The following is a 15388-nucleotide window of genomic DNA, read 5'->3' as shown; positions in this document are numbered from 1 at the left end:
CCAAAGGCTGTGTATAATAAACTCTTTGTTCACACTGAGAAAAAACAGAAGTAAAACGTAGAGCCGAAATAATAGAACAGGCACAGGGCTGCAAACATGACGGATGGAAAAAGGCACAAAGTTCAGCAACCTGCACAGAAGAAGGAATGGCCTCCAACGTGCTTCAGTATGACATTCTCTTGAGGCCAGTTGAGAAGAATCATATTTTTAAGGTGTTGTAGAATTCATCATTTAACCTCTACAAAAGGTAAGGGGCAGAAATCTTTCTGGATGAATGTCCACTTCAGTCAGAAAAATTTCCCTTTTTATTATTTTTATTTATTTCATTTTTAATTTTTTCACAAAACAAATTTAAAATTTCGCAGAAATTTATTTTCTTATATTTGCTGACTAACCTCTATTCATTTATATATTATAACAACTTTTTATATAATCTCACTTGTATGCTAATAAATCACAGGCTCATTAAGCAGCTTCAATTGACCTCTTTAAGCATGTTTTTGAAATCGCACACAACATTTGGAAACACTAACTGCATGTCTTGCCATGACATGCATTTTTATTTAGCCTCTTATCCGCTAAAACTTGAACATGTCCCTGCACAAAATGTCTCTGGAATTGCAAAGCACAATGTCAAATTACAGCTATATCTGGGAACTTCATATTGGTTTTATCCCAGCAACAGAAGCCGCTGTGTGATGCTGAAACAAATTAAGTCCTGATGATTTAAAAGAACTTTTGGAGTTCTCCAAAGCGGACTTTTATATTTTCCCTCTAGTACAGAGAGCAATTATAAATTGAGGGCTATAAACTATAAACACTTCTTGCTGTCTATATAAAACACCCACATGAGCTGAAATTCTTCAGCTTAATTATTAAACAAACAGGCATCAAAAATGACTGTACAGAATAGAGCTTACTCTTATTCAATCCTATTTTGTATTCAGAAACACAGAACCATGGCAAAGTTCTTTAGCCAGATGGTTTGGTCTAAATTTTATTGTTATGAGGCATATTGAAAATGTCAAAAAGCATAATTTGAGCAACTGACAAGTCTGGTGGGAGAAAAAGAAAAATAGAGACCAATATTGTTATTTGGAGAATATAAAGCAAAGATTCATTATGTTTCACTGTAGGCCACAGCTGTTGACTGCAGTTTAATACTGTGGTCCCACAATTCTAGTGGCAGCAATCAGTCCTTGAGCAGCTTTGAAATACACAAATGAACGAATAAATGAATGAAAACAAGAAGAGCAAACATGTACATCAAAATATGGTTTCATTTAATGGAAAAATGTCAAGTGACTTTCAAATTACTGAAAAATGGAGCTTTTACTGTGGGAAAACACACCGTTGTGGTGCCTTTGGCACACCAGCATGTCTGTAGGTTTACTGACCAACATACGTGCATCTTCATTTACATGATGAAACAAAAAATGTCTGAAGACTAGGAGAGCCACTGGCACTCTGTGGTTGTGGGTTGCACTCCAACATATTCAATGACATGTCAAAGCCCATGTTGTTCTTTACCTTTTTATGCTCTGGGCAAGCTAACCTGAGCACAGAGACAAGATGTTAAGGGGTCATACGCTATTCCCCAGACTAGATCTAAGCACGGTGTCTGGCCAGGGCTTATAGCTCACTCTGGCCAAAAGTAAACTTTGTGAGCAGCAATATTCAATTGAAGCAAGGAGTTAGGTTTGTGCGTACGTATCTGTCACACAGAACACAGCAAATCTGCACTACTCACTGACCCTCGTCAGCGTCTTTCCACAAATAGAAAACCACCTCCAATACAGACTAAAAAAAAATCGTTAAAAGGATAGAAGACAGAAGGAGAAAACGTGTGTGGGTGGTTAATTGAGACAAAGGTGGCATCTGGAGAGTTGAGAGAAATCACAGACTGCCTTATCAGACAGTTTTCTTAGCTCTTGCAAACAAACCCCTTTATTACAATAGGGCTGCCACAAACGATTATTTTAATAGTCGACTAATCACCGATTATTTTTTTCGATTAGTCAACTAATCGGATCATACATAAATTGAATGTAAAACATACAGCTTATCGCACCAGGATGCAGCTGCTCTTATATAACCATCATTAGCTTTCAGCTTGGAGTGTTTTAGGTATATGCTAACTACAAAAAAGACTTAAATATGCAGCTTGTTGCAACAAACAATTATTTAACTGTGTAGCAAACACAGAAAAATAAATACTGAAGGTTTTTTTTTTTTAGGTTTTTCTTTCCTTCATTTGTCTCTGGCATCAAACATAGCTGCATTTAAATCAAATGAGGTAGGCACCTGAAACTAAGGAATTATTCACAAAACGTTTTGGTCTCACTGACTCAAATATAACACCAACATGTTCAGTATGGACTCAGTCAGGACATTTGCTTGCTGAGGTGTGCATGTAGCTGGTCCATTGAAGTTGAACATACTTTTTTAGCACTGAAACGGAATGTTAGAAAACATTAGTGTTCCTATTGAAACACATCACTGTTATAACGTTACAGAAAACACATGAAATATGTGTTATAAGACTAATTAATCAAATTGTCATCGCTAATGTTAACGTTTACAGCTATCAATATGAGTAAGTAGCAAGTTAACTCTCTTTTTACGCTAATTTTAGCAGCTAACTAGCCAAGATGACAGTCCCTCTTCACAATCAGCCACAACAACATGCTTCCTTTTCAGGTGCTCATGTATTGCCGTTGTGCTGCCGTGGAAGGCAAGTTCTGCCTTGCAGATATTGCATTGCACACATTTGTCTTTAGTTTTCTTAAAATGCTCCCACACTTTTGAGCTCTATTCTATTGAGAATATAATAGAATAGAATAGAATAGAATAGAATAGAATAGAATAGAATAGAATAGAATAGAAAAATACTTTATTCAACAATGGTGGACAACAAGTCTTTCAACTTTGCAGCCTGTAGAAGGCAGCTCGTGTCACATTAAATTATGTAAATATCAGCTTTTATTCAGCTTTTATTCTACAGCTCCTGACTTGTGGGGGCCTGGGCTACAGATGTATCTGTTTCTGTTAGTAATGGCTTATGTCTGTAAATGTCCTGTTCATTTCATAGCATCACTTCTATTTTTTTTTCATATGAGCATGATTTTTTCAAAATAGGGATCTTGAAAGAGAGAACATCCCTAACAGTAGTAAATGAGGCTCTTGAAGATGTCCAAACTGAAGTAACCCTGATTAGAATAGCTTGTATAATGTATTCCTCTCATACAGTATGGGAACACATTGTCTAGTCCTATCTCTGCACATTGGAGGTACATTTGCGTCTCGTGCACTACTCAGCGATCACAGACGCTCCTCTAATATTTTTACTATTTTCTGTGTCAAATGACCAGACTTGAAACATAAAAAGAAATATATATCTTTGTAGAATTGTATATTGCTCAACACAGTTTGACGACTGTTTGAAGCCATACAACAATCAAGTCCATCCATCCATTTTCCATATCCACTTAACAGAGCAGAAGCCTATCCCAGCCGCCTTCAGCCATGTGGCAGGGTACATCATGGATAAGTTGTCTGTCCACCACAGGGTCAACACAGAGACACGAGATAAACAATCGTGCACACATGCACCCACTTCTAAGTAAAAATTTAGAATCAACAATCATGTAAAGTGAAAAGAAAACACCTTGCAACAATAATTTAAATGTACCATTTATTTTGTTGTTGTTGCAAAGCTTGGATTCCATGTCCATAACTTATGATATCCATGGATATCATTAAATATATAAATTGCCAAAACTATTGCATAACATTCCACAGGTCCCACAGTGTGTCTCACTCCAGAACCATACATTTGCAATAAAATCTAGTTAAACATGTCTCACAACAAAAGTGAAGGAAAAAACCTCTAAACAGTTTTTATTCTAAAGAAGTCATCCAAGATGTTTCCCTTTACCACATATATTTCTTATTCTGCTCTGACAACTGACTGGATTAAATGTTGCTGCTTCACTGCTTTTACTTAATAACCCTCAACCTCAATTGTACCTCCTCTACTATTGGAAGAAATGTATCGATCCTTGAAGAGAACTGTTGCCACAAAATGGCATTCTATCAGTGTAACTAATAGACTGCAGGCACGTGAAAATTTTGATCCATGGGCCATGATTTAAACATATTGTTTCTGAACCATGAAAAGTAATAGTAAAGATATTATATCACATTACACAGCAAAAATGAAGGCTGTTCTTCACATATTTTCTTTTAATGAAATTACGATAAAACATTTATCCATCAAGAGATCTATGGATATTTACACTGAATTAAATAAAGGATTCAATGACTCATGTATAAGAAATATTACACGCCACTGTATTACTAATAAAAGAAAAAGAGTTTCAAGGGTACTGGCAAATTGTTTTGATTTTAATTAAGTGAATAGAAATGTGTCCTCTCATACTTACTTTATTACTAAGAAAAGCAATGTACAGATAAGAAATGTATTTAATTTCACACTCTATGCTGAGTGGTTGGAAAATACATTTTACAGATTCAAACTATTTAGATTGATAATGTAGATGTATAAAATGTTGTTAGGCATTTAGGAACTTTGGAAAGGAGAGACATCAGAGTCAAGAAGAGGGGTCTTTATTTGCCCCCAACCCTCTCAACAGCACTAATGACCAGGACCAGGGACCAGGACCAGGACCTTCTCCTGCCCCCCAAACCCCTGACAGGTCATTGTGCTCCTCACCCTCCCTTTTTCCCTCCTCCTCCCCTCACCTGAAATTCACTGAGGAGATGATGGAGCGGGTCAATGCTGGGCTTAGATCTACCCCCCAGCCCAATCCCTTTTTGTCCCCCATAAACCCCCCACCAGAGCGGCCAAAGGTTCCCCGCCGAGCCCCGCCCCTACTAGAGCAGCCGAAGCGATGGAGCCCAGCCCCACCCCCTTCTGTCCCTTCACGCTGCCACCATGTACTGTCTCCGCAGTCTGATGTGTGATGTGTGAAGGGTCCAGGCTGTGTGGATTCTGACAGTCATGACTTTTCCCAGGACAAGCTGGGACCCTGTTTATTAGAAGATTTTAAAATTCCTGTACTTTTAGGTGACAGAAAGAGAAATGTGGCCCAGTCAAAACACAGAGAGTTGCACTCAAAAAGATCTTTAAATAAAGTAAACATACCTTGTGTGCCACAGACTGCACCCAAACACAAGGGGGCAAATAATACACTTAAGTTGGCTTTATTAAATGTTAGGTCTTTAGCTGGGAAAACATTCTTAAGAAATGATTTTATCACTGAGCACACCCGGATTTTATGTTTTTAACTGAAACTTGGTTGGAACAAAATAACAGTGCTGCTGTTCTCACTGAGTCAACCCCTCCTGGTTACAGTTTTATCAGCGAGGCCAGAGTAAGCAGGAGAGGAGGAGAGGTTGTAGTCTTATTCAATGAATCATTTCAATGTAAGCAGTTATCTTCTGGAAGTTTTCAGTCCTTTGAATATATGGCTATACAGCTGAAGGCCTCACCCAGAGTCCTGTTTCTGAATGTTTACAGGCCCCCTAAAGCCTGTGCAGATTTTTCTGATGACCTCAGTGAACTGCTGTCTATGATCTGTGTTGATTTTGACTGTATGATTATTGTTGGTGATTTTAACATCCACATGGACAACCCTCAGGACAGAGGGACTAAAGACCTGAGTAACACTCTGGACAACTTTGGGCTGACTCAGCATGTAACAGAGCTCACGCACAATAGGGGGCACACTCTAGACTTAGTGATCTCTAAGGGTCTGAGCATTTCAAAGATTACTGTGTCTGATGTGGGCCTGTCTGACCATTCCTGTGTTTTCTTTGAGAGTACTATTTCAGTGCACACAAATGTCTCAACAGCAGTGATCTCAAAACGGTGTATAACTGAAAACAGTAGTGAGATCTTTAACCAGGTCTTCTCTTTAACACCTGCCGTGTCCGGGGGTTCAGTCAGTGAGCTCGTCAGTAGCTTCAATACTAAAATGTTAAATGTTATGGATACTATTGCTCCCATTAAGGTGAAGGTTATCTCTGGAAGGAAGAAGTGTCCATGGCGAAATTCCACACTGGTGAAAAATGGGAAAAGAGAGTGTCGGAAAGCTGAGCGCAGATGGAGAAAAACAAATCTCCAGGTTCATTATGACATCTATAAAGACAAACTTCACTCTTATAATTTACAACTGAGGAATGCAAGGAAATCCTACTTCTCTGACATCATCACCAAAAACCGTCATAATGCTCGGACCTTATTTGCTACAGTTGACAGGCTAACAAACCCTCCTGTGTCAGTGGCAACTGAACTCCATTCCACCACGGCCTGCAATGATGTTGCCAAATTCATCATAGACAAAGTCCAAAATATTAGACAAGCAGTTGGTACATCAGCAGCAGGTTCAGCATATGTACCGTGTCCACCGAAAACCGTTTTAAACACCATGACACTGTTTCAACCCATTAACAGTAAAGACCTGGAGGACATCTTGCGTCACCTGAAGTCCTCCTCTTGCTGTTTAGACATCCTGCCAACAGGTTTTTTCAAAGGGGTCTCAAAGACTTTGGAGTCAGACCTGTTACTGATTGTGAACTTGTCCTTAACGTCAGGTGTGTTTCCAGAGCCAATAAAAACAGCTGTAATTAAACCTCTGCTGAAAAAGGACAATCTTGACAAGACTACAGGCCCATCTCAAATCTCCCATTTTCAAGTAAGATCATTGAAAAAGCGGTTTTTCAACAGCTTAATTACTTTTTAACACAAAATAACTGCTATGATACCTTCCAGTCAGGCTTTAGACAGCACCACAGCACTGAGACTGCTCTGACCAAAATGTTTAATGACATATGTCTGAATACAGATGGTGGAAAAATGTCAGTCTTAGTTTTACTGGATCTCAGTGCTGCTTTTGATACAGTTGACCACAATGTACTACTCAAACGACTGGAGAACTGGGCTGGTCTTTCCGGAACTGTACTAAACTGGTTTAAAACATACTTAGAGAACAGGAAGTACTTTGTGTCAATAGGTAACTTTACATCTGAGCAGACAAGAATCACATGTGGAGTTCCCCAAGGTTCCATCCTGGGACCTCTTCTGTTTAACATCTACATGCTCCCACTGGCACAGATTATAAAAAACAACCAAATAAACTACCATAGCTATGCAGATGACACACAGATATATATTATAATGTCACCAGGAGACTGAGGGCCTGTACAGGCCCTTGGTAAATGCATTGAAGACATTAATGACTAGATGTGCCACAACTTCCTCCAGCTAAACAAAAACAAAACTGAGGTAATTGTCTTTGGAGCCAAAGATAAACGATTTAAAATCACCACAGAGCTAACAGACTACCAACCAGGCCAGAAATCTGGGTGTAGTGATGGACTCAGACCTAAATTTGGACAAACACATTAAGGCAATAACAAAGTCAGCCTACTATCACCTTAAAAATATTTCAAGGCTAAAAGATCTGATGTCTCAGCAGGACCTGGAAAAACTAGTCCATGCATTCATCTTTAGTAGGATTGATTATTGTAACAGCATCTTTACAGGTCTACCTAAAAAGTCATTTAGACAACTGCAGCTCATCCAGAACTCAGCTGCTCGAGTCCTCACTAAGACCAAAAAAGTGGAGCACATCAGTCCAGCTCTGAAGTCTTTACACTGGCTGCCTGTCCACCAGAGGATAGACTTTAAAGTTCTGATGCTGGTCTATAAAGCTCTGAATGGTCAAGGACCAAAATACATCAGTGACCTCCTGACCCACTATGAACCTTCCAGACCCCTCAGGTCATCTGGATCCGTTTTTTTTTATCAGTTCCCAGAGTCAGAACCAGACATGGAGAAGCTGCATTCAGCTTCTATGCTCCACATGTCTGGAACAAACTCTCAGAAAGCCTCAGATCAGCTGAAACACTCAGTGTATTTAAGTCCAGGTTTTAAAGTCTATTTTCAGCTGCATTTGAATAAGCTTGAGTTTCAAAACGGAATCATATTTTAACTATTGATTTTATCTTTCATATATATACTTTTTTTCTGATTTTATCTATTGTTCTTATGTCTTTCTTTTGTTTTCTTTTGTTTAAATTTTAAATCATGCTTTTTATTTCTTCTGTTTTAATGTCTCTGTAAAGCACTTTGAATCACCTTGTCGTTGAATTGTGCTATACAAATAAACTTGCCTTGCCTTGCCTAGGCATTCCAATTCAAGCTAATGAATTACTGAGGGTGTCTTGGCATATAAGTGAAAAATAATATGACAGAAATCAGCAGAGCAAGTTCTAATGAGACATACATGTTGAAAAAACAGACATTTTATCAACTGTACTTTTACTACTGTAAAAGTTTTGAGTGTTTCATCTCACAAGGAAATATTTAGTCACCGTGCTGCACATTATTATATGAGTACATAATGTCATTTGAAAATAGCAATATATTGACTATTTTTTTACTGATTAAATTATTCTTTCACATTGTTATTATATTGTTAGTTTTTTTTCCCTAACTTAACAAATCAGTTTTGCGCATTGTCATAAGCTGTCCATTGTAGCAAGTAATGAGATGCCCTTGCACTCCCAATGCCTCCCTATGTGCTAGGATAGAGGTGCAGCTCAGTGTTACTCAAGGGACTAGTAACAGAAGTGATGGCATCGCCACTGAGAGTAGCATCCCCAGAGGTGTTTTCAAGGGAATGTGTTGTGGACAGCAGAATGCCCTTCGTTGCCCAAGGATATGAAAAAGAAGAGAAAGCATGCTGTACAATTCAGAACTAGACGATCTCTGCAGCGAAGGAGCTTTCTGAAAAAAGAACCGCATGTCAACTTAGCACTTAACAAAAGTATTTTCAAAAGTAAATGCAGCAATATTCCACCACAAGAGCATTTTTTGTGAGAGCAGATTTTAACCTTTTCTGGCTTTCATAGTTTAATTTTCACACAAGACAATCTAATGACATTACGAAGTATTTTCCATACAAAACCTTGCACTTTATGACGCTGACATAAAAAAAGATCTGTATCTGTTAAATGTGATCAAATGTCACATGCAAAAGCATTTCTGGCTCAAAGCTACAAAATGTTCTCAAAGTTTGTTAATGGCTGTCCTCACTAGATAGTCCTGCCCTCCAGGATAAAAATCCACCAAATTTTACATTGAACACTGGTAAAAAGTGAAAGACCACCATGTTACAAAATAAGGCATGCTATGTATAAACTAAACTAACAATTTATAACATAAGAAATATTCTGAACTGCCACTCAGTTATTAAGCTGTTCTTGGACCTCAGCACTGTCAGCTTGTATTGACACATCCTTCCAAAGTTTGACCTGTTATGATGAGTGTTAAAGGGAGAACAGGAGCTCCAGAAGACAAGAATTACAAACCGAGATCCCAAAACAAACAATCATTCAGGAACTGAACAGGGCTGGAACAAATGGGTGGAGAGACGATGATCTCCCAAAGAACAAAAGAAACTGGGCAGTACAGAGACAGGTAATGGATCACACAGGTGTACAACAAGGATGGGGAGCAAAACTAAACAATGCACAACTTCTACAAATGGAACAGGAGGAAAAGCTTACCACAGTGCAGAAAAAAATTCAATGTAAAATTAAAACTATGAGGTAAACACAAAGTATGCCTTTCCTAAAATTATTAATTTCTATATGCAACTTATTCTAACAAACAGGAGTAATACTAGAACTACAGTTCAGTCGGATTGAGGTCTGGACTTTGACTGTGTCATTACAACACCTTGATTTTTTCTCCTTTACAGCCATTGTGTTGTAGATTCATGGCTGTCTCTTACTTTGCATGACACTGTTTCACTTCACTTTAACAGATGACCTTACATTTGACTGTAGAATGCTTTGATTTACAGAGGAGTTTATGGTCAACGCAATGGCCGCAAGTTGCCCTGGTCATGTGACTGCAAAACAAGGCCGAATCATCAGTCACCACCATACTTGATACTTCGTATGAGGTCTGTGCTCATAAGTTGTGTTTGGTTTTTGTAAAAGATGGCGCATTGCATGCAGCCAGACTGTACTTTCTGTAATTTCGTCTTGTCTCACCAAACAACATTGTCCCAGAATTACTCTTCTTTTAAGGGGAGACCCTCTCTTCTAATTATATCATCTGATCTTGGCATGAACTTGCTGGGGGGTCTACTCCTGAGGGGATTGACAAATTTCTTAAGTGATTTCCACTTCTAAATGATCTTTCTCTCTGTAGGATAATGAATAGTTTGTATATGGCATAATATCCCTTCCCAGATAAATGGGTAGCAACAATTGTTTCTCTAAGATAATTACTGGTGCATTTTGTTCCAGACCGGCATAACTACAAAAACTTCTGCTTTTATAAAGGCATTCACACTAACTGATGATCAGTTGGGGGCTCATTTACATTCAAAGTTAAATACGCAGATGCATATGGGTGGAACCTTATGTCCCTCCGCCACATTTTGTGCGTAATTTAATATGTTTTCGTAGACCTTGCAGATGCGTACCCAAACGTAGCAAATGGAGCAGTACCACCGGACAACATGGGGCAATGTTGGAAGGAACACTAAAGGAACAAACAAAAAGAAGATGAAAACAGAAATGGAGAAAACTGGGGAGGAGGGGGTAATTGGACAGATTGGTTGGAAGTGAACTTTGAACTCTGTACTGCCATCTGGTGGATGTATTGCCTCCATTATGAACGAAGACTGAGAGGAAGCCTCCTCCTGAGAAAAAGAGGATCTGGCTTAAGTATGTTCTGATTGGTTGAATATCTTGAGGATTGCAGAGAGGGTGAGGAAGGATTTGATGGTGACTCATACTCCTCCAGTTGCCAGCTAGGAAGCTATAACAGAAATAAACAAGAAAAAAATTTGAGATTTTGAGAAACATATAAGATCCAGCCATACATGTTTGAGCCAGAATTGAATCCCAAATATAAAGATCAGCAGTAAGATAAATGACAAGTAGGACATCTTTGATGGTAAATATGCTTAGTAAGTGAAACTGTGCAATTTCTTGTGCAAGTAACCCCGAGCTTCTGAGCATTGTAGAAGTAATAAATTGATACTTTCAGTGGTCCTATACGTACATACTCACACACTACAAATATACATACATACCTATATATACGGTACTTACACAAAGTACTGTTAGCCCCCTAGCTGTCTTTTCGCTCAGTGTAACCATGATATTTGCACTGAAATCAATTCATAAAGGCCAATGCCAGCATAACACAGCTATTTGAAATAGTTTCACTTATGGTTGGTGCTTTCAGCTTCAGTCTCTCTGCCAGCATTGTACTGGATTTTGCTCATAAAATGTCATTCATTAAGTGTAGCAAACAGAAAAAAGCAAACATCATTCACTGATCCAAGATTGCTGTTTTTTTAAGGATGCTGAAAAGGTTAAACTTGAAGGCATCTTTGCACCCACACTGCCGGGTGATTTTGAACATAAAAGGAAATCCTAAACTATGACTTGTGAGAAAAGGGTGTAGAAAAGAATTCTTATGAGCAAGTTTCTTCTCCATTAAAAGACTAAAACATGCATACATTTTTTTTTTTCAGCTTGGAGGGACGTTAAAAGTTTTAAGGTGATAATCTATCATTTCAACACTGCAGATATGCCAGAAAACATTAGAAAAAGCATGTCATGGGCATTTTAATAGAATCTGCAGATTTCTCCCAGAGATGTTCAATACTCAAACCGCATGATGTATGAGTCAAATTGTCTGTTTTTTTGCTTCAAAGGTGTGAACTTTTGTTTGGGGGTGTCCTATTGGGGTTCCCTGGAACTTTCTGGAAAAAAATCACATGGAGGTTTGTGTCTATTGGGATCAAACATATTGAGGGCTGAACAAACATCCAACTTTATATTTGAATATCTAACATTAAATTCTCTGGGAGTTTTCACGAGATGAGGTATGATTGCAAAATCTGCAAATGCACACCAACAACATTCCAGGATATAATCAACCGCTGTCAGGTTGAACTATTGTTCAATACTATAATAGTGTAATCTGGTAAAGGACTTTGCAGTTCCACACTGCATTCATATTGTGCAAGTGAGTTGAAACCTTTTCACACATACAATATAATAGTAGGTCACACTTGCATGTGAATTCTATGCAAATTTACTACTCACTCAGAATATGTAATTGATAAAGAGCAATTAAAATGTGACCATGGAATGATATGTGTGAAGAACTGCATGTTAATTCGGCACTCGAGGAAAATTAAAGCTTTGAGACAACATTTTAAAAATCCTGTTTGAATACGCAACTACTGCAACTCTCCCTAAGGAATTATTGATTTACAGGAACTGAAACTCTTTGTTTCCCAGTTCTGGAACCCATCCACTTTATGTGGGTATGTGAAAATACAATCACTTAAAAGAAGAATAGTAACTCTAAAGTCAACTAAATTTGTCTAAAACAAATATGAAAAAAGCTTGTTTGTGCTTCATAGGTCCATTGTTGCATAGGTGTTATGATGTAGATAAAACATTAACATTTTATTAAAAGACAAAAGTAGGAGGGGGTATATTTTTCTTCTGTGTATTGTTTATATCTATTGGAGAATTCCTAATTAGTGGACCGTAAAATTCTTTAATCCTTCATTTCGAATGTCCTTGGATAAAATACTTATGATTTTATGGAGTAGTATGTAATATATGTAATATAGAACATAACTTGTGGATTAATATACTTTACAAAGACAAATATATGGTTGATTTCCAGCTGCAATGTGTCCTTAAAAGTGAAAAGATGATATGCCCTTGCTCTGTGGCATTTAATATTGTAGCTGTGTGAATAAAAACTCATGGTGATGATCTTCATGGAAAATGTGTGTTCATTTGGGAGGATGCTGTGAATTTTAAACTTACCTGTTTGAACATTTCTGTATCCAAAATGTGGACTGCTGATATACACCAGTATGTGGAGATCCTTTTACATGTTTTTCCTTCGATAAGAAGAAAAGATGAATGAGAAGGCAGCAGCCTGATGCGTAATGTTTGTCCACTATAACAAGCTCTCTGACCTTCAAGAATGGACGTCTGTATGGGGGACAGGACATATACATACAGTATGTACGTACAGTGGGGAGAACAAGTATTTGATACGCTGCCGATTTTGCTGGTTTTCACACTTGCAATGCATGAAGTCTGTATTTTTTTTATCATAGGTGCTCTTCAAGTATGAGTAACGGAATCTAAAAACAAAATCCAGAAAATCACACTGAATGATTTTTAAATAATTAGTTTGCATTTTTATTGCAGGAAATAAGTATTTGATACATAAGAAAAATGAAACTTAATACTTGGTACAGAAACCTTTTTTTGCAATTACAGAAGTCAGATGTTTCCTGTACTTCTTTACAGGGCTAAAGCAGGGGGACCTTGCGTGCACTGCAGGATTTTAAACCATGACGGCGCAATGTATTACTAATAGTTTTTTTGGAAACAGTGGTTCTAGCTTGCTGCAGGTCATTGACCAGCTCCTGCTGAGTAGTTTTGGGCTGTTCCCTTACCTTCCTCATGATCATTGTAACACTACGAGGTGAGATCTTGCAGGGAGCTCCAGACCGAGGGAGGTTGACTGTTATCTTTGTCTTCTTCCATTTTTTGATTATTGCACCTACAGTTCTTGTCTTCTCATTAACCTGTTTGCCTATCTTCCTGTGGCCCATTCTGGCTTTGTGCAGGGCTATAATTTTGTCCCTGATGTCCTTGGACAGCTCTCTGGTATTGGCCATTGTGGTGAGGTTGGAGTTTGTTTGTGTGTGAGTGTGGACAGGTGTCTTTTTATTCTATTTAGTTCAAACAGGTGCAGGTAATACAGGTAATGAGTGGAGAACAGGAGGGCCTCTTAAAGAACAACTAACAGGTCTGTGAGAGCCAGAATTCATACTGTTTGGTAATGTATCAAGTACTTATTTCCTGCAATAAAATGCAAATGAATTATTTAAAAATCATTCAGTGAGATTTTCTAGATTTTGTTTTTAGATTCCGTCACTCACACTTGAAGAGCACCTATGATAAAAATTACAGACATCTTACATGCATTGCAAGTGTGAAAACCAGCAAAATCGGCAGCGTATAAAATACTTGTTCTCCCCACTGTATATATGTGTATGTATGTCTAGGTGTATATCTATGTGCACATGCGTGTGCGTGCATCATACGTGTATATAAGTATACACATTTGTATAATTTGTATAATTATTTTATACCTTAATCTTTTTATTTAATTTATCTTGTCTTATCTTGTTTATTCCAAGACTATGTGGAGCAATTGTGACCACAATTTTGTTGTACCCAGGTGTGCAATGACAATAAAGTCTATTCAGATCTATTCTTTTCTAAGACAGAATACCTTTATTACATGTTTTCTTTCCTCCATCCAACCTACAAAGAAAAATCCTTCAGATAGATTTTCATGCAGTATTTTGGCCAACATTTTACCTGAGGACATCCTGTTTCCCATTAAAACTCTATTGATTCTTCACCTGCTCCCTCACACATAGACATACACTCATACATAGAAATATTCACACATCTCAGAGTATCAACCAGAGACTTTTAGAGGCAGGATGTAAATGAGCAAATCCTTGGGGTAATTGCAAACCAAGCCCTAACTTATTTCTTTCTTACTAACAAACGTCTGTTTTTTATCTGTTAGGAAAGCTTTATTTGTGTACAATATTAATGGTGTGTATGCATTGCAGTGATCAAGGTAAGTTTATTGAGGTTTGATAACAATTTGCATGCAATATTTCTTTATTTGACCCTCAGAATTGTAGGTGTGTTACCTGAATGACACACATGCAAAGTGAAAAGGAATTCAACATGATCTTTTTCTTTCTCTCATTTTTAGTTTGTGGAAAAGATTCAGCCTAGCTTATACTGTAGTAGTGTAGTAGCTGCTTGCAATGTCACTGGCTTTATTTTCACAATAAGTACACTGCTGTAACTAAAGGTTTTCAATGAAAGTGTCCGCATCTGCTCCACTCCTGTATTCATTCTGCTTCTGCCTTCTGGATTATTTATATTTCATGTTGCAGTGATGTCTCCTAAGTCCTTTTCCATAAACACAGAGGGTGGTTGAATGCACTCAGGGTATGCTGTGTGTATTTATGTGCTTGCTCTTCTGCTGATCTATCTACTGACCCTTTTAGAACTATCTGTACACGGTCACTCTGAATGCAAAATGTTCACAGAGAGCACTGTCCTGACCCATGTGCAACTTAAGTCATCAACCTACCAGGAACAATTATGAAAATGAGCTTGAATGGCTAAATCTGGCAACTTGATATGACACTGACATACTAATTTTAATCAATGTGCATTCTTCCTCTTTATAAGTCCA

Source organism: Leuresthes tenuis, unplaced genomic scaffold (assembly GCF_036924035.1).
Source record: "Leuresthes tenuis unplaced genomic scaffold, fLeuTen1.0.hap1 SCAF_2, whole genome shotgun sequence".
NCBI lineage: Eukaryota > Metazoa > Chordata > Actinopteri > Atheriniformes > Atherinopsidae > Leuresthes > Leuresthes tenuis.
The sequence above is the reverse complement of the archived record's forward strand: the minus strand, read 5'-3'. Positions refer to the sequence as shown.